The sequence below is a fragment of the Schistocerca piceifrons genome, chromosome 7, assembly GCF_021461385.2.
Source record: "Schistocerca piceifrons isolate TAMUIC-IGC-003096 chromosome 7, iqSchPice1.1, whole genome shotgun sequence".
NCBI classification, from domain to species: domain Eukaryota; kingdom Metazoa; phylum Arthropoda; class Insecta; order Orthoptera; family Acrididae; genus Schistocerca; species Schistocerca piceifrons.
This window is the reverse complement of record NC_060144.1, coordinates 579,389,958-579,410,308: the sequence shown is the minus strand read 5'-3', so window position 1 is coordinate 579,410,308 and position 20,351 is coordinate 579,389,958.

The window sequence follows — 20,351 nt, the reverse complement described above, 5'->3', positions numbered from 1 at the left end:
GACGTGAGGAAGACTTCCGGTGGGCACCAGCAGCTGCCCCCTATAGAGAACATGGACACCAACAGGCTGGAACTCCGACCACCGGTTCCACCACAGCAGACACAAGACACCACAGAAGAGATGCAGCTGACGGCCGCTCCAGGCTCATCCGTGGTGGCTGCCAGTGCTTCCATCGAGAGCGTGATAGGCCAGGGCCAAGACGGAGGATACGCAACCCCAACAGCCGATGCGGAAGCAAGGCAACGGTAACAGCGTTCGCCGAAGAGAAGAAAGAAGCGTCGACTGACTTCTGCTGACGATAGCCATAGTCCCGAGGGGAAAGTGGACGACAACGACAGTATCGACCTGAGACCAGTGGATTCAACAGATACCGAGATGACGATGCAGGAACTACACAGCGACGATAACTTGAACTCTCCTTCTGGTGACCGGAAGGCGGAAGTGGAGATGACAACTGTCCAACATCAGAGCGATGACAACGTCACCTTCCATCCTTCGACCAGTTCCGGAAATATGCTGGGGGACTGGGCGCAAGAAATGGACCAACAGGAACAGGATGAAAATACGAACGCGACGATTGAGGACAGTCCTGGCCAGAGGCCGGGAGGGGTCGGGAAATGTTGACCAACTTAGTATGTTGAGGAGCGCCGGGGGTGCAGATGGACGCTTAATGACACCGCCCTACAATTGATGAACACAAGCCAAGCGTACCGCATTGCCACGATAAACATTAATGGCATACGGACACCGCTTAAAATTCAAATGCTGAAAGATATGTTACGCGCTGCGGACGTGGATATTGTACTCCTACAAGAAGTGCGTTTCACATCGCCGCCAGAGTTCTACGGTTACGAGGCACATTATTCAGTGCACGATGAAAGTGGATGCGGTGTGGCGATTCTCACCAGGGAAGAAATAGGAGTGGAGGACGTCAGGTCTCTCCCTTCGGCACGCGGCATAGCGATCACTGTCGACGGCGTTCGTTTCATCAATTTATACGGACCATCTGGCTCCACGAAACGAAGAGAAAGGGCGACTTTTTACACCGAAGAGATAGCACCGTTGTTCGCTGGACGCTTTGATAACTATATGGTGGGCGGCGACTTTAATTGTGTCGTCGACAAAAAGGACCAAGTACCTCATTATGTGCCATGCATGGAACTGCGTGCGTTGATTACCGAAATGGCGCTTCTGGATACCTGGGAACTGCAGCATGGTGACAGACCGGGTTATACGTTTGTCACGGGACACTCGGCGAGTGGACTTGATAGAGTGTACGTGACACGAGCTCTACGGACGACGATACTGGATGCCGAAATCTGGCCAGCGGCTTTTACGGATCATATGGCGTACGTCTGTACGATTTCACTAACGCGTCAGAAGATATGGCGGAGTAAAGGTCACTGGAAAATGAATTGTGCACTTTTACGTGACACGGAATGTCACCAGTCGATAGAGGCGGCCTGGGAGACCTGCGTTCGCCGCCAACGAGCATACACCTCGGTTCTCCAGTGGTGGATTAAATGCGCAAAACCAACGTTACGGAGAACGTTGATACGATACGGGCAGGACAAATCGCAGTGGAACCGCACAACGGCTGATTTTTATTTTACAGCCCTGAGGGAGCTGATGACCCAACAACCATCGCCGGAAAGGCACACGGCCATGTGCAGGATATAAGCCAAGTTATTACAGCTGACGAGACTAAGAATGGAAGGTATAATGGTCCGGGCGAGATTGGCGGACACAGTTGCTGCCGAAACCCCCTCCATGCACCACGTGGTACGTGAACGCCAACGACGACGCAGGACATTGATCAGGGAACTAATCTCTGAAACTGGCCAGCAAGTTGTGCACCAGCGTGATATTGCGCATGTGTTTAACGACTATTTCCGTCAGTTATATGGACCTGTACATGTGAACCACGAGACACTACATGATGTCATCTCGGAAATGCCAGATAGAGGACCACCACTGGATGCAGAGACTTTCATCACAGCGATAACAGAGGACGAGCTGACAGACGCAATTGCCAGGGGGGCTCCGAACAAGTCCCCAGGACAGGACGGCTTCCCAATTGAATTTTACCGCGCCTTTGCATACCTCATGGGACGGACCTGGATTCAGATGTACAACGAACTCCTGTTACCGCAGACTGAGATACCTGCCGAATTCACGGAGGGTATCATCATCTCAATACCCAAACCACGCGGTGGCAGAAATCCAGGAGATTATAGACCACTCACTCTCTTGAACTGCGACTATCCAATTTTCGTGCGCATCCTTGGGGCTCGCCTGCGGTCTTCACTTTCTGATAGACTCCTCATAGATCAAACTTGCCTCGGCTGTAAGAGCAACGTACATACGGCGCTCAGTGACTACCGCGATATCATCGCATTAGCAGCGGCATGCCGAGTGCGTGGGGCACTCGTCGCTATTGACTTCGATCATGCATTCGACAGAGTGGATGATACCTTTTTGCATGCGGTGATGGGCAGATTGGGAATCCCACAGGCCTTCATCCTAGTGATCATGCGACTGTTACACGGCGTACGATCAAAGGTCTCGGTGAATGGGCGGGGCACTGACTACATTGTTATTTCAAGGTCAGTTCCTCAAGGTTGCCCCCTTTCGATATTTTTGTATGCAATGGCTTTGGAACCCTGTCTATATGGTCTCCGAAGACGGTTGGAGGGAGTGCCGTTGCCACAACTGACCTTTCATTGCCGCGCTTATGCTGACGATATGATGCTGGTGGCACGGACAGGCGAAGAAGTACGTACGGCGTTGGCATGGATACAGCGATATGGGATGGCAGCAGGAAGCGTGCTTAATCTACACAAAACACGCTGCATGAATGTCGGTCGAGGATTATAACCGGGGGAGGAAGGCCCGCTCATCTTGGTTAAGACCATAAAATGCCTAGGTATTACGTTCCACACGGATGTGCAGCGGACAGCAGCGGATAACTACCGACGCATATTGAAGCTGATGCGGACAATGGTGCTGTTACAGAAATTAAGAGCGTTTGATATGATTCAGAGGGTGACCTATGTTAACGTATACCTAGCACCGAGACTCACTCACGTAGCGCATGTCCTGCCTTTAACGCGCACAATGGCATCACGGATACGAGCAACTTTCGGAACCTACGTGAGTGTGGGACACCTGTTTAAGATCCGATACACAACGCTTACGCTACCACCTGGAGATGGTGGACTTGGTCTAGTGAACGTATATGAAAAGGCACGGGCGTTATTCGTCAGTACGATTTTCCGACAGTGGCGCGGTCAATTTCGCAATATCTCGGGTGCGTTGGCCGATGTACTAGCGCCCACTTCAATGCTGCCCCCAGTCGATGTGGGCCATATTTCACCGAAGCTGCCACATTTCAAGTCTTTTTTTTTTTTTTTTGGAGCTTAGCTATGTCAGAGATTCCTTCCCAACAACACGACTACCGACGACGCGAGATGTATACCAACTCTTACTGCGCCGGTGCCCCAGGAATACCCTGGAAAAGAAGTACCCAGACAAGAACTGGCGACAGATATGGCGCGTTATACGGAACGTTTACCTCCCAACGTAGGTACGCTCAACATGGTATGTGGTGATAAATAGGAAGTTCGCAACGAATCAACGGCGGCACGCGATTCATTTGGCAGACACTTCACTATGATTACGCTGCGCAACAGTGGACACTGATGAACATCGTTTAACATGTAGTGGGACGGCTCCAGTGTGGCACTTGGCACAACAGATATTGGCGTTCCTGTTACGCTCCGCCCCTCACACAATTTCATCAGACGCACTTTTTTTCCCCCAAGAATATTATTTCCCGGTCCAAAAAACCAATGCAGTGACATGGGTGCGGGGAATGGTGGTGGGCTACGTGTATAACGAATCGGAAAAGGACAAAATTGATTTTTGGCATTTTCTCCTGGATGGACACACGAAGCTGCAACAGCATAAGAAATATAGACAAGACTTCGCTAATTACTTGCGACTTACATTTACCGACCCGCCGGCCAGATGGGGTGTAACGGGTGAGAGATGAGATAGACGAAGAAGCCGAGACAGACACCGATCACACTTACGGACCCTTAGTTAATTTGGAGAAGACGACCCAGTCTTACACCAACGTCTGGAGAACGAGTCGATAGATGGCTCTCTTGCTCTATCGAACGTCGGGTCGTGAGCAGGTGTCGCCCCCGACACGAATTTCATTTCATTGCTACAGGAGCATGTTTCTTTTGTATTTGTACTATCCGCAATGTCTTCATGTCTTTCATTTGGGAATTTTCAGTTTTATTCATTTCCTTAATTAATTAATTTTCTAATTAGCCACTATTTGTCAACATATGGACTTTGTAGACACTATTTATGCGATAGTACAACAACATGTATGTCAGCAAAGGTGGTAAGCCTGACATTGGATACAAACAAAAAAAAAGATGGTAGAGCACTTGCCCGCGAATAAAAAAAAAAAAAAAAAAGATGGATAGAGCGTCTGCCATGTAAGCAGGAGATCCCGGGTTCGAGTCCCGGTAGGGGGAACACATTTTCATCTGTCCCCGGTGACGTATGTCAACGCCTGTAAGCAGCTAAGGGTGTTCATTTCATTGTAATTTCATTCTAACGAGCTGCGTGGTCACCGATGGTATCTGTTCTTTCGGACAGCGAAAGCGGACACTTGTGTCGCTTAGACCTTAAACAGGGCCTGTACGAAAGAGTGCAAATTTGGGTTCTAGTATGATAAAAAAAAAATTATTATTACTATTAAATATATTTCAATTCTTTCAATTTAGATCGGTATTTCATACTAGAATGTCGTGTTCCCAGTTTGGCACAGCTTTGCCACAGGAGACACGAAAGCGGTCGAAGACGTCCGTCTTCTGGTCGGCTCCTGATCGTTGTCAGAAGGAGGCTAGTTTCTGATTACGCAAAGACTTCTATTACTTGGAAAAGAACAACCCGCATTTCTTTACGTAATCAGTATGATTTTTAAATTACCTAAGGGACCTTTAACAATGAACAGTAAGAAAAAATGCATTTGCAAATGAAATCATTCATAAATGGGGCTGCTATGAATTGTATAGAAGACAAGGAGCGGCCTTCTGTACACGACCAGGATGCCGCAGTATTCTCTGCTGTAGTAAAAGCTGTTTGACATTCATAAAAATAATATGGGATGGAGATAAAAAAAGTATAAAGAAAAAAAAACAGAATAAGAAGTCTGGTAAACACTAAATATATTCAAACAATTCTCACTAGCAAATTAGGGCTTATTTATGAACAATACAACTTACATAATTACTTTTCTAACAGTATGGTGCGATCAGATTTCAGCCTGTCCTGTGCTGTTTCCCATGTTCGCGTTTTTTGTCACAAATTACAGTCACTTTTCTCCTTCGTTGAAGACAATTCTTGCACTGTCCAACACCCCCGATAACAATAGCTTGCCGAGTTACAATTTCGAACATAAATTACTTGACTGTTATTAATTAATAATGTTGTCTGCACGCTGGCAAGACCGCTCACTCTTTTAGCTTAAAGTCGACCTCCTTTACGCTTTCACACCACAAGCAGAAGTACATTAAAATCTGAAGATCTACAAACGTTTTCTACCGTCATCTTTTATTTAGATCGAAGCGGAACGACAGTTCAGTTTCTGTTAAAATGTTTCTTTGACTGCGCAATCGATGTATTAGCGTCCGCGCTAGATGCGCATCTTTACAGTTACGTAAATTATACAAAACAAATGTCTTTCAAAGAATACTCAAAGCTTTTGTAGTACGGAAATACCAATAATATTACAGGGTCCGCTACTATTTTTTACATATTTCTGTGATTGTCCACTTAACATTATTCAGACAGAGTCAGCATTTTTTGCAGAAGATAAGTATGTCCGAAAGAACAGATACCATCTTAGTATACAAACGCATTTGAAACGTACAATTTTCCTATGTAATTGTGCTCAGTTATTACGCATGACCTACCACACCTTGGGCAGTGCTGGTAGACGTTGTACATACATCATGGGGCACAGGAAGTATGATGATGGCTCCTACTAAATAAAACGCAAAAGAACGGAAAACACCTGGATACGAAACCATATGAAAATGAGACAGAAAAAAGAAGGAAGGGTATTTGTTACAAACTTTTGAGTGCGCATTTTGTGAAAGCTTGAACAAGAGAAATTCAAGCAACTATAAATAATTTTATATTTGCTTATTCTTCATCCAATTCGTAATTTTCGAAATCAAATCATTCTAGTCATCAATGTTTTATGAATGATTTTATGGGGTGACTCATTAGTTAGAAACACAGTTTAGGTTATCCATGAGTGCATGGCAAGATACACTGGTAAAATTCTCTCGACCTACCAGCCGTGTGACGTTAAAAACCTGCGGCCTTGTGGTGGAGTGCTGTTCAAATATAATCATCTAATACACGTTATTTAAAAAAATGAGATATTCTTACTGCTGCCCAAGATAATTCCATTTGCTAATGAAAGGATAATAATGCAAATAGGGACCACCCTAGAAGAAAAAGTCATCTTTACTGCATATTACTGAAGCTTGCAGCGGCTCTGAAAGTAGTTCAACACGTAGCGAATGAAATCTTTGATTAAGTGTATAGTAACACAAAATACCTGACATGTAGCAAAGAAAATTGTAAATACGATTCATAATTATGTTTTCCGAACAACGTTTTTCCTTCCACAGATGATTTTTCTTTACAGAAAAGTGTAGTAAGTATAGCTAGAGGAATTCAGAGTTATATATCTCACTACTTACAAGGGTAATATTGAAGACTAATGTAAACGTTCTTATTAAATTTTAACTTGTTTACTAATTTTCAACTTATAAATGGCCAGTATGTAGCCACTCTGACTAATAAATTATGATTACACAACTCATTCGTTCACATAATTAAGAAGGTGCTAATGGTCTACGGAACGTAGTTGGACACAGTCACAGGAATCTACGAATTTCTCCCTAACATCCGAGAGAGACCCGAAATGACTTTCTATAATGTCGAGTGAACTGGTACATTACCCTCTGCACAATCAAAAGCAGATGAATGGTAGTTGCGCCTGTGGGAGTGTGTGATCTACGGAGATGCTGCGAGTAATGGCCGTCAAGTATTAAGAAAGTTCGATCCTAAAGCAGCACTCAGAATCGAGTCAAACCGCGCATCTTGAACTATACTGGAGCCGCAGTAACGGGGAAGGTCAAGTAGGACTCCACAGAGGTATTCAGACTGACATCAACATGCTTCTGTCCACTCTCTGCAGCTGGAGAGAAGACAAATGAGGTCGACGACAATTGAATGAAATGATTTGTCAAGAATTTACGTGTGGATTGGAAGGCGTAGCAGTGAATAGTGGAATTTACTGTCATGATGGAAACGCTGCTGACGTCCTACCCTACGCCGACAGAACCAAGCAGCCACTGGTTCTTGAATGCTGTAGTACCGGATCCAATAACATCAACAGTCCAAATGCACCAAAATAACAAAAACACAACAGATTCTGTAGTACTGTGAGTGATGTTAATAGTTGGGTAACTCGTTGAGCCTTTTGTTATAGATCTTAGTGGTAGAGGTAGTGAAGTACTAGCATTTTTGTATATCAGATCTTTTTAATTATGTACCTGGAATAAATAATTAATACATACATTTACCACTACACAAGAAAATTTGAATTGTATGGCCTGTTTTAGCTTCTCAAGTAACAGACCGTAGCTGTGAAGAATAAATAATAAAATAAATAACTCATTGTCTATGAACCACGCATGTAACAAGCTAACAGAGAAAGTGGAAAATTTGGAAATTTGTGGTAAGGTCTTATGGGACCAAACTGCTGAGGTCATCGTTCCCTAAGCTTACGCCCTACTTAATTTAACTTAAACTAAGTTGCTCTAAGGACAACACACGCGCCCATGCCCTAGGGAGGACACGAACCGCTGGCCACAGGGGCCGAGCGATTCTAGGCGCTACTCTGGAACCGCGCAACCACTACGGTCGCACGTTCGTATCCTGCCTCGGGCATGGGTGTGTGTGATGTCCTTATGTTAGTTAGGTTTAAGTAGTTTCAGGTTGTAGGGGACTGATGACCTCAGATGTTAAGTCCCATAGTGCTCAGAGCCATTTTGAACCATTTTTTTAGGACTCGAACCTCCGACGGGGGTAGCCGTGCGGACTGTGCCAAGGCCCCTCAGACCTTAAGTCTATGTGGTAGTAGTATAAGAGGCGTATTTGTGTCCATTTTTGGGTTAGTTTGTGGAAGGAACGGTGGTGAGTGAGTAAAGAATTGGGTGTGGCGTGGTGGTTGGGGGGGAGGAGGGGTGGCGTAGTCGGCAAACCCATCGCTTGGTTCAAATAAAAATGGAACGATAAAGTGTCAGTAGTCGTCATTAATATCAATATGATTATCAGTTGCTCCATAATATCCCTCACACTACATCAGTCGTCAGGATGAAAGTAATTCAGAAACATTTTCCAGTTTATGGGATGTCAAATGAAACGAATTTTACTTGATACTCGATGACAGAATCAGTCACATGTTTGAAAAAATTAATTTCCTCTTTCTAATGAATGCATTTCGGACTTTCCTAGGATTTACAGTAGTTACATACTTTCTTCTTAGGTAATCAGTCTTCTGGTCTTCTGATTCGAAACGATTTCCTCTCCTGTGAGATTATCTTCATTTCTGCGTACTACTTACACCTAACACACTCAGTTATTTGTATAGTCTCTGTCTTCCCCTCTGTCTTCTGCATCTCTGTCTAGTACCATTGTTACTTATTCCCTGATTTCTTAACACGTGACACGTGTCTTTTCATCCTGTCCGTAGGTTCTTTCACACATTCCTCTCTTAGCCGATACAGCAGACAACCTCCGCTCTCCTTATATTATCCGTCGACCTAATCCTCAACATACTTCAGCAACATCTCATCTAAACCCCTTCGATTCATTTTATTTGCTGATTTTCCCATTCAGTGATCATTCCAATACAGTGATGAGATACTAATGTAGTCGTGTATTCTCAGAACTTTCTGCCTAAAATCAAGACGTTCATTTTATATTAACACATTTCTTTTGGAGGTAAATGCTCTCTTTGCTAGTACAATTGTGATTCTTACGCTCTTCGTCCGCCATGGGCTATTTTGCTTCCAAACGAGCAGAACATCTTCACCTCGTCTACAGCGTGGCCTCCAGGTATGAGCTTAAGTTTGTCGCTACTCTCATTTCTGCTGCCCATCGATACTTGGTCTAACTTTAAGCCCTAATCTTTGTTCCGTAAACCACTCCAAACAAGATATACTGTCAATCAGTTCACAGTTATCAGTAATACACTTCCAGAGAGCGTAGACACGCTTTTTGCGAATCTTATAACTTATAGCCTACTATTCTGAATTTTAACGCGATTCCTGAAACTGATCTGTTTCACTGCTTCCTTCTATTTTTGTATACGGCTTCGAAGCTATCCCTGTGAAGGACTACCTAGTAGTAGTATCCCAATGCAATAAGCGTCAGAATTATGTTCATGTAGCGAAGAACTGCACCTGGATAGATATCACAGGTGCTCACTGCAGGGCAGAAGAAGGTAGGCTATGGAAGGAGATATAGAACCAAAATTGTATAGCATGTCTGAGAAGAGGAAGATCGCGCAAAGGGAAACCAAATGATTGGCCATAGTATCAAATCTTGGCAGTTAGGATTGTCCTACGAATAGATTGTTGGTAAAAGATTAGTAATACACGCTGGCCGACCACTACGATGTGTGAAAATAACTTGCCGACTATGTACGCGGGAGAAATATCCGTCCATGAAAAAGCGAGATACGGAGAGTGTACGGGATTTCTGCCAAAACAAAAAAAGAAAAAAAAATGAACAAAGGCAGTTCTACAGATGCAGCTACTCAGACGCAGAAGAACTGTTCACAGCCCTGAAATAAAAACTACTGGAACCTGTACAACATTTATTCGCTTTCTATAAAATATTGCCTGTGTGTGAGAGAACTGAATATATTGGTCTCAAAAACTTTCACCTCATGTAACGTGTACTTTAGATATCATATTCAATTGCTGAGCAAAACTAACTATCGGTTGGATCTGAATTGAGCTTGTGAATATTGTCATGAAATAGAAAATTATTCATGAGAAGCAAAATTTAGAAAAAAGAACTAATCTAATTAAATGCCAAAAGAAGCCAACTGTGTTCTCAACGAAAAATATATAACTAATAAACAAGCACCGAAGTACATTATCAACGTTGTGTGATATGAAGTGCAATGTTTCACTTCGAATATCCAAAAAAAAAAAAAAAAAAAAAAAAAAAAAAAAAAAAAAAAAAAAAAAAAAAAATTCATGCTTTTCTCAGAAGAAAATAACTGTTTTAAATTCCGAATACTGTTCACTGAAAATCAATCTACTGGCTAACACAACACCTGACGACCTCAGTTACATACTGTTTGGTCAAGAAGGCAAGGTGAAATCTGCTCTGAAATAAAAGTGACTTAGCTCTTGCCCACCACGCTTTTTTTTGTGTCTGGGATACTGATGTTTTCAAAGCAAATGAAAATCAGCACTTGCATCAGCTAAAAATAAATAATTTACACTAAATTTGCTTGTCAGAAACAATCTGTGACATTGTGTGGCGCAAGGTGCAATGCAGGCACGACATCTTCACAAGCTTGCTATGAATCACGGAGGTGGGTCTTACTCTAAAGAAAATCGTTCTTGAAAAGTCAATCTCTGATTACTGAGAAAAAGGCAGCATAACCTAAGAAAACTCTAATAACTACAAAATTCTGTCATTATAAAAATCACAAAAATACTTTTAAAATTTCCCCAAAATGTTCTCCATCAGTATAAAGAACAAATTAGTGTCATGAGTGAGTTTCCACCTCCGTAATAAAGTATTGCTCTCTCATATTAACAAATAACAGATCTCTTTCTCAGAAAATCACAACTGCTCGCTACTATGTCTCAAGTAACAATGCTACAACGCTGCAATTGACTGACTAACAAGTCAACCACAGACAGAACTAAACACAGAGTCAAGGATTTTATTCACAACTCACGGAGTGCGCTCATTCCTCTTTGTCCCAATACAGTAAAGGTGGATTATTTGCAATAGCAGGAACCGTAAGAGAACTTTACACTACTCTGTGCCACCCCCCCCCCCCACAGAAAAAAATAATTTCATATGGATTGTCATGGATGTGGAAAGTGTGGTAAGGCAAGGATAATTAATTTTTTAAAGAAACTCTAAACAACTGAGTACAATATGTTATAATTATAAACAACATTACAAGTATTACGATTCAGATCACAAAAGGTGCAAAAGAATTTGTAACTGATATTTTATGTATGAAGATTATCTTTGCACAAGGAGGAATCACACGCACTATTTGACGAGTTCTGTGGGTTGTGGGTAAATATTGCATCACTTGACTGTAGAAAGTTTTCTCTAATGTCTCATACCATTAATTTTGAGGCCAGTCTGCATATACTACTGAAGGTAAAATGTTGCATCACTTAGCACCAACAAAGATACTGTTAACGTCTCATGTCATTAAACGTGTGGTTTTGAAAAGGAATTCAGCTAGCGCAATATTGACCCATTTATTGAAGTATGGTCACTGACGAAGTCGCTGATCCTTTAGTAATGAACCAACAGGTGAGCAGCGTTACGAATATTGAGAACGTTTCAGCCTTAGGGGTAGCCAGTAAGACAACTGAACGTCCATCACTGACTACACTCTTTAGATTGGTGGTAAATATAGAATCAAATACGAGGAGGCGCAGGGAAGTAGTTTTCCACTAACAGCTCATATGTTCAGTTGAATTCTCGTAGAAAACTTCCCTTTCAGTACTGCCATTTTCTTTAAATGTGTACAAAGTTAATTTAAATCCCTGGCAACTTCGCTGGATTTGTGAACGTAAATTACAAAAATTGGAAGTGTACATTACTATTGTTTCTCCAAGAAATGACTTTATTCACAGCAAATATATGACATTGTATAAGAGCACTGCATGAAAATGTAATATGAAGCCTATGTACAAAACAAAAATATATTTAGATGACAATAACCACCGTGATCAGAAAAATTTACATGCGTCCACACAATAATAGATTTTATCTTACAGAAAATGTTTAGTTACTCAGAACTAACATGTAAAAAATACGAACAGTGATAGTAAAAAGGTGTACATGAAAAACATACACACACCATAAGATTAAGAAGGGATATTGACCAGAAATAAAGGGCAAACAAACGAAAATATTATGGTTCACATAGTGGAAAAGTCGAAGTCTCAGTCAGTCTGTGTGATATATTTATCATAGTGTAACATACTGATCATCTTCCTAACTTCTGTACTGTAAACATAGTATCATTTCCTTGAAACTTCATACCTTTCCCTTAAAATTTTTTATCTCAATTTACTCGTCAAAACAGTCGTATTCAGATAATAATGTGTTTTATGACGATTTACTTACCAAAACCATTGTCACTCTGTCTGCATTTTATTATCACATCGTCATAAGCCCCGTAATATAAGTTTTATTCAACCTGTTTATATTAATTAATATTTCGATATTATGCAATTTTATTTGAGCTGTCTACTCACACATTTTGCTATATCCATTTCTCTGTAATCATTACTTCCTTATTTCCAGGTGCACCTGCTGTATTCTCGATTTACTGTCTTCCTATACCCTTTTTTCACCATTCAATTATGTAATGACATTTATCTCATTTTCAGATTTTAACAGTATATGCTCATCCTAAGTGAGCACTCATGAAACTTTCTGTACTGGTACATCAGAAAAGCTATGGAGCCAAATTCATTATCATATAAACATGATAAATATTTCATTAGAAAGACATTGCAGCAAACTATCTTACCCTATGCGCATGCAGCAAAGAAACGTTATGGTCAATCAGTGCAGAAAATGACCGTATTTGTAGGCTAAGACAAATCATTCACAAAAGTTTCACCACAAAAGCAACACAGTAATTAAAGCCAAGCATGTTATCACAAAAATGGTAGATATAGTGATATGATAAAATGGCAGTAAGACAGCAGTGTCAAAAGTTTGTTGGCACACGAACAATTGTGTAATAGATGAGTTCAGAATAGACAAGAGCTATATTAACTTTCCGATAGGCTCGAGTATGTGTCAGATATGCAGCGAAAACGTTCTTTTCCTTTTCTTGGAAATAGGGCGGAAGGGAAATTCCTCCTCTGTTCTAGCCTCCTCTTTCGACCCCACCCTACTTCAGCGCTGGCCGCTGCCGCTACGATAAACAGCAAGCTATAACATATGTTTCGCGTCTGAGCCATACGCGCGACTCTCGGTATAAGTTTTTAACTTTTCATTTCCCATTATTTACTGTTAAATGATTACTGCTTATTAGTAATTTAAAGTAGTGCACATGGTGAATTTACATGTGTCTCGAATCGACGGTGAAATTAAACTAAATTTTATGTGTCAGATACGCAGGACCCTCAATGCTTGCATCATGTTATTTATTCAGTTTCGTTTCATATTTGTTTCCTAGGTACTATTTGGATGTTGAATCTGTGGTAAATGCAGTTCTGCGTGACACCGATGATCTATAAAACTGTTGTCCTAACAGTTTTATAGATGACAGTGATACTGGTGAGGAAGAGCATGTATCGGGAAAAGATGGAGGTTCTGATACAGAACTGAGTGCTCAGACCAGTTCAGAAGACGACGAAGATGACAGCACAAAATCGACATTTCAAGTTGTTCAAAGGAAAAATAAAAAAATTATCGAGGTTTGGTAATGGCAAAGAAAGCCAAGGAACTGGCAAAGACGAGGTAAACAAAATATTTTACTTCATCTGTCCGTTGTAATCAGACCTGAGGAAAACGTGACTAATATTCTAGATTCATGGAAATGTCTCATCACCTAACTATTCTCGTTCAAGGGGCGCTCGACAGACAGACCAGTGGAAATGAAAGCATTATTCGGGCTGCTTTATCTCGTTGGGGTGTACCACGCGAACCGACTGAATCTCGATGACTTATGGCGGACGGGTGATTTCATAACCGTCGTGAGTATAAAAATATTTCAGTTTTTAATGTGATCTGTTCGTTCTGATGATGTGGAAATAAGAGGAGAAAGAAGAAAAACTGGTCGCTTAGCTCCTATAAGAATTATTTTTGAAGAATTCGCGGTGAATTGCAAAAAATGCTATTCACTTGGTAAAAATGTCACAATCGATGAAAAACTGGAGGCTTTTTGATGTAGATGCGGTTTCATACAATATATGCCAAAAAAAACTAAGCAAACATGGCATAAAAATTTATGCTTTGGTTGACTCTCGGCTATATTATACATACAATACGAAAATACGCGCTGGAACCCAACCAGAAGATCCATTTAATGTAAGCAATAAACCATCCGACCTTGTGAAAAGCTTACAGCACCAATTTTGTACAGTGGGAGAAATATCACGGCCGACACTTGGCTCACAGATTACGGTTTGGTAAAGGAACTGGCATAAAAAGAAATTTCATACGTTGGTACGTTACGTAAAAATCAGCCTGTTTCCTCCAGAATTCACAGCGACCAGAAAGCGAGAGCCGCTCATTGTTGACTTTGCCAGACGGTCTTACTTCAACTGTCTCAACGTGCTGCGACGGTCATTCTCTACTTGCATTTTGCCAATTTTGACTGTGTTGTTGTCTGTTAATGTTTTGATAACTGTCTCTGCAACTGCTATTTTGCCATGAATTCTGTTAACGTGATTTGTCAGAATTGTATCCATTAGAACACAAGTTGCACCTGTAGTTGTTCTAATTACTGAGATAGTGTCTGTCTTCGTTTTCAAAATGGTTCAAATGGCTCTGAGCACTATGGGACTTAACATCTGAGGTCATCAGTCCCCTAGAACTTAGAACTACTTAAACCTAACTAACCTAAGGACATCACACACATCCCTGCCCGAGGCAGGATTGGAACCGGCGACCGTAGCGGTCGCTCGGTTCCAGACTGTAGCGCCTAGAACCGCACGGCCACTGCGGCCGGCAGTGTTCGTTTTCATAGCGTCTATTCTGTCGATTACGGTAGTCGCGATTGTCTCTACGGAAATGGCTTGTGTACTGATAATTGTTTTAGCTTTCCCAGTGGGAATCAAACGGCTGATGCCGGTTTTGTAGTCTGTAACAGTCTCTTTGATAATGCATTTAGCGAGAGCGATCGTAATTTCTATGATCGTACGATGGAAATGAATGTCGAGAGTCACGATATCTGTTCTCATATTTTTTAATGATACGGTTGTCGGAATCTGGTTCCGATTTTTGTAACAAACCTTGGAAAGAATCAAGGTCGTCCTTGCGTCTTCCTATGAGTACTACGTGACGCAAATGTGAAGTCAGTTTTGTTAAGCAAACGCGTATCGACTCAGATGCACTGTACGAATTTGTGAGATATTGGTTACTATGTAACATAAAAAATATGTGACTGCGCTAGAATACTGATAAAAATATTTCATCATTATTACACAACTCTTTACTTGATTCTCAGTAGCTTGTGACCAACTCTTAGACAGCAAATAGTGGTAAAAACCACCTTGACTTTCACAGTCTCTGATTACAGACCGCAGTCTCACACCTAGGTCGCTTTAGAGATATCCACGCATAGACTCCAGTTCGTAACGTAGATGCCAGTTTGGTCGTAGTGAAACAAAAATTAATCTAACCAAACTTGGTGGTGTTTGTCGTTTACAAAGCTTCCAAAAATTTTGTTGCGAACAGTGAGAACCTGCTTGTAATCGAAATTGCTGCTTTGGTAAGAGCCGGAATGTTCTGTACTGCTCTTGACGAGCTGCTAAGCATCGTGCCTTGTTGAAACGTATTACTCTCCAGAAAGTCACAAAGAAGTCACAAATTGTTAGTTTCCTCACAGTTTTCAGATCGTGGGTGTGACTACGAACGCGTGATGTCATTAATATTTAATTTGTCTTCTATACGTGTCAACAATACTTGCATGTTGTTTATGTTTTTTTTTCTGTTGTTGACTCACTTTCTTTTAAATTCTCAAGTGCCTGATGTGATGTTATGTCCGAAGATGGTACAGGATGTGTGATATCAGAATCATTGTCCCCATTTGTAGACAAATTTCCCATCTTTGTTTCAAATATTCGACATTCTTATTCATTTTGTTAGTGAGAATTCATTTTTAATGAGTCTATCTGTTCACTAATTGTTAACAGTGATATTACAGTGGTAGTGATGTTCTCTTAGTTGATGGACTACTGTGCTCTGTAGAGTGGTATTTATTTTTGCAAGCTGCTCCTCCTTGTCCATCTGTTGTGTAGTTTTTAAATTATTTTGTTGAGTTGCAAGGCTGAGTGGCCTTGATTCTAGCCATGTGACAATTCGTTGTAAGTCATTTCTAATCTCTTGTCGAATTTCTACAGAAAGGTTTTGCTGCTTTTTCTCAACTCTCTTCATATCTTTACTAACTTCTTCCTGTGATTTTACGTTTTGGTTTGCGCTTGTTCAAGTGTTTCATTCATCTTCAGTATCAACTCTAACAAAGTTGAATTATTCATTTCCGGATTCATGTTAACTGGATTTACAATAACTGAGTGTGTGTTGCCAGTAATTGATGTTGGCTCACATGTTGTTTGATGAAAAGAAATGGAAGCAAACCCAGAACCGATTGACCCATTAAGTCGTTGTTGCGAAGTTTCGCATTTGCCGAGACGTTTCGTCACCTGCCGATGCGTCTTCTAAAATTTCTTGTTCACTGTTGCATTTCCCAATAAAAAAATCATTTGTGTTCGACAATCATCTGCATTCTCTGGAATGTGTATCGACTGTTATGCTTTTCCTGTTTCATTAAAACTGAGTCATTACTTTGTGACTAGCCTGCGATCTAATAGCACGATAAAATACTATGTTGCTAGCCGTAATGTTGAAAAGTGAAAACTGAATTACAAAAAAAGTACAAAGTAATACTACTTGTAGTTACATAAGCAAAAGTAATAAATTGTTTTACACAAAAGAAATGACTGTAAAATCTGGGTGACACTGGAATGATTTACCAAGTTTGTAATATTGTCCCCCTACACAACAAATATCCTCACACCGAATATTTTCTGCAAAAAGAGAAAAAAATTACCTAAATCACGCACAAATATGATTATGAAACTACAATGGCTGAAAGTGAACATACATATGTACATAGAATGAGATTGTCACTCTGCAGCAGAGTGTGCACTGATATGAAATTTCCTGGCAGATTAAAACTGTGTGCCCGACCTAGACTCGAACTCGGGACCTTTGTCCTTCGCGGGCAGGTGCTCTACCATCTGAGCTACCCAAGCATGACTCAAGCCCCCTCCTCACAGTTTCACTTCTGCCGGTACCTCGTCTCCTACCTTCCAAACTTTACAGAAGCTCTCCTGTGAACCTCACAGAACTAGCACTTCTGAAAGAAAGGATATTGTGAAGACATGGCTAAGCCACAGCCTGGGGGATTTTTGCAGAATGAGATTTTCACTATGCAGCGGAGTGTGCACTGATATGAAACTTCCTGTCAGATTAAAATCAGTATGCCAGACCGAGAGCACTTGCCCACAAAAGGCAAAGGTCCCGAGTTCGAGTCTCGGTCCGGCACACAGTTTTAATCTGCCACGAAGTTTCATATATACATAACTCTGAATTGCTTTAGAGAACCTGTGTTGCAATCTACCTATGCAATCATCGAAAAATCAGAGTATCCTGGCAGGGTCACCATGTATAAGCTTTCTATAAAATATTGTCTGTATGTGAGAGAACTGGATGCACTGATTTCAAAAACTTTCACCTGATGAAACTTGTACTTTTTAGAAACCGTATTCCATTGCTGAGAAAAACTGACTATTGGTTGGATGTGAACTGCGCATGTGAAGAGTGTCGTGAAGTAAGACTTTAAACTTCATGAGATGCAGAATTTGAAATAAAAAGAATTAATCTAATTGAATGCCAGAAAAAACCAGTTGCGTTCCCATTGAAAAAATCAGTACTGAAGTGCATTATCAACGTTGTGTGATATGAAGCGCATTGTTTTAACTGGAATATATAGAAAAATAAGTTGATGCTCTGGTTAGAATAAAAAAACCTAGCACAACACCTGACATCCCGACTAAGCACTTTTTGCTCTTGAATGCAAGGTGAAATCTACCCTGACATGAATGCGAGTTATAAATTGCTCAGCATGCTGTTTTTGTGTCTGGAATATTGAATTTCTCGAAAGCAAATACAAATCATCAGCTGCAACAGCTAAAAATAAATAATTTATTCCAACTTTGTTTGGTTGGTTGATACTGGGAAGTGGACCAAATTGCGAGTTCATCGGTCCCTTTTGATTTAGGAATGACGAGGAAGGAAGTCGGCTGTGCCCTCTCTAAGGAACCGTCTCGGCATTTGCCTGAAGCGATTCGGGGAAATCATGGGAAATCTACATCAGGATAGCCGGACGAGGTTTTGAACCATTGTCCTTTCGAATGCGAGTCCAGTGTGCTACCTGCTGCGCCACCTCTCTCCGTAAACTTTGTTTCTTAGGAATAATCTGTGAGTTCGTGTGGCATTAGGTGCAATGTACAGTCGACATCTTCACAAGTATATTTTGGATCACAGAGATGGGTTTTACTCTAAAGAGAATCGTACTTGAGAAATCAAATTCTGGTTATTGAGAAAAAGACAGCACATCTTAAGAAGAGTCTGACAATTACAAAACTCTCTCATTAAAAAAAATTACAAACGTAGTTTTAAAGTTTCTCCAAAACTTCTCCATCACTATAAAGGGCAGGAAAGTATTATAAATGAGTTTTATCTCCTTATAACAGATTTCTTTCTCTGAAAAGTTCAACTGGTCAGTACTGTGTCTCAAATAAGAATGCTTCAGTCATTCATGCCAACTGAATGACTAGCAAGTCAACCACAGATAAAACTAAACACAGAATCAAAGATCTTATTCGCAATTCGTGGAATGAGCTCATTCACCTTTGTCCCAGTACACTAAAGGTGGATTATTTAGAATCTATATCTACATTTACGTGATTACTCTACTGTTCACAATAAAGTGCCTGGTAGAGGGTTCAATGAACTACCTGAATGCTCTCTCTCTACCATTCCACTCCCGAACGGCGCGCAGAAAAAACGAGCACTAAAATTTTTCTTTGCGAGCCCTGATTTCTCTTATTTTATAATGATGATCATTTGTCCCTAATAGCAGAAGACATATGAGAACCTTACACACTTACCCAATCCGCAAACGTGGGTTGCACATTATAAGAGAGCGGAATGATAGTCCTGCAAAAGAGGGTAGCAAAATTCAAGACAATAACGTGATGAATTCTTCGCGGGTTATCAGTCTAGTGGTGGCGTCGACTTGTCGCAACTTTTCAATGAGTTTGGTACCCATCATCCACTGGCGAAGTGACTTCGCCACAAGATGATAGGTACGAAACACATTGAAACGTTGCGACAAGACGAAGCCGCCACTTGGCTGGTAACCCGAGAAGAATTCATCAGTGGGATACGCCGAGAAAGACTGCAATCGCATATAAGACAATATCGTATCGAGCACAACTGGTAAAAGCGAAAAATGGTGCAAAGCACAGTTCCAGTGCAGATAAGTACTATTAAAAGCACAGAATCTGCTACGAAGGGAAATATCAGGTTCCACAAAAGAGATGAAGACGCACCTTCAAGATATGAGTCTGAAGAATAAAGAATTAATAAAGACACCGACACTGAAACAGGAAAGGGAGTGATGAACAACTTTAATTGAGAGTAAAACAGGGATAAGCCCGCAACAAATCTATGGAGGATTTGAAGATGCACTCCTCCTTGCCACACTTGAAGAATCGTCAAACATGCTAACAACACTGAGAAATGTAAGAAGAATGAAACACACAAAAGGAAGATTTATGACGTTTCCTTTACAAGATGCTGTAGATTGTGTTCAATCGAAAAACCTATCTACTGACCCTCATCTTCTGGAGAACCAACTGCTTAAAGTTTTTTATAGAAGAAACATAGTGTACGACACTGATGAGCTGTACGAGCAGTTCGCTACACCACGCAGCAGGACAGCGTTTGACCCTCAGCAATGGTGGACGCACTGCTACATTTCGCAAATATTGTTCATTGATGGTCACTAGAGTAGTAGGGCATAGCGAGTAATGACTAATCACTAATGCAAAACGCCTAACACCTTAAGCCTAACACTGCCAACTTCTGTTTAGAATAGAAACATTGAAAGCTTCTTTCCTATACTTCAAAAGAGTACTGATGATCAGTAACAATCTACG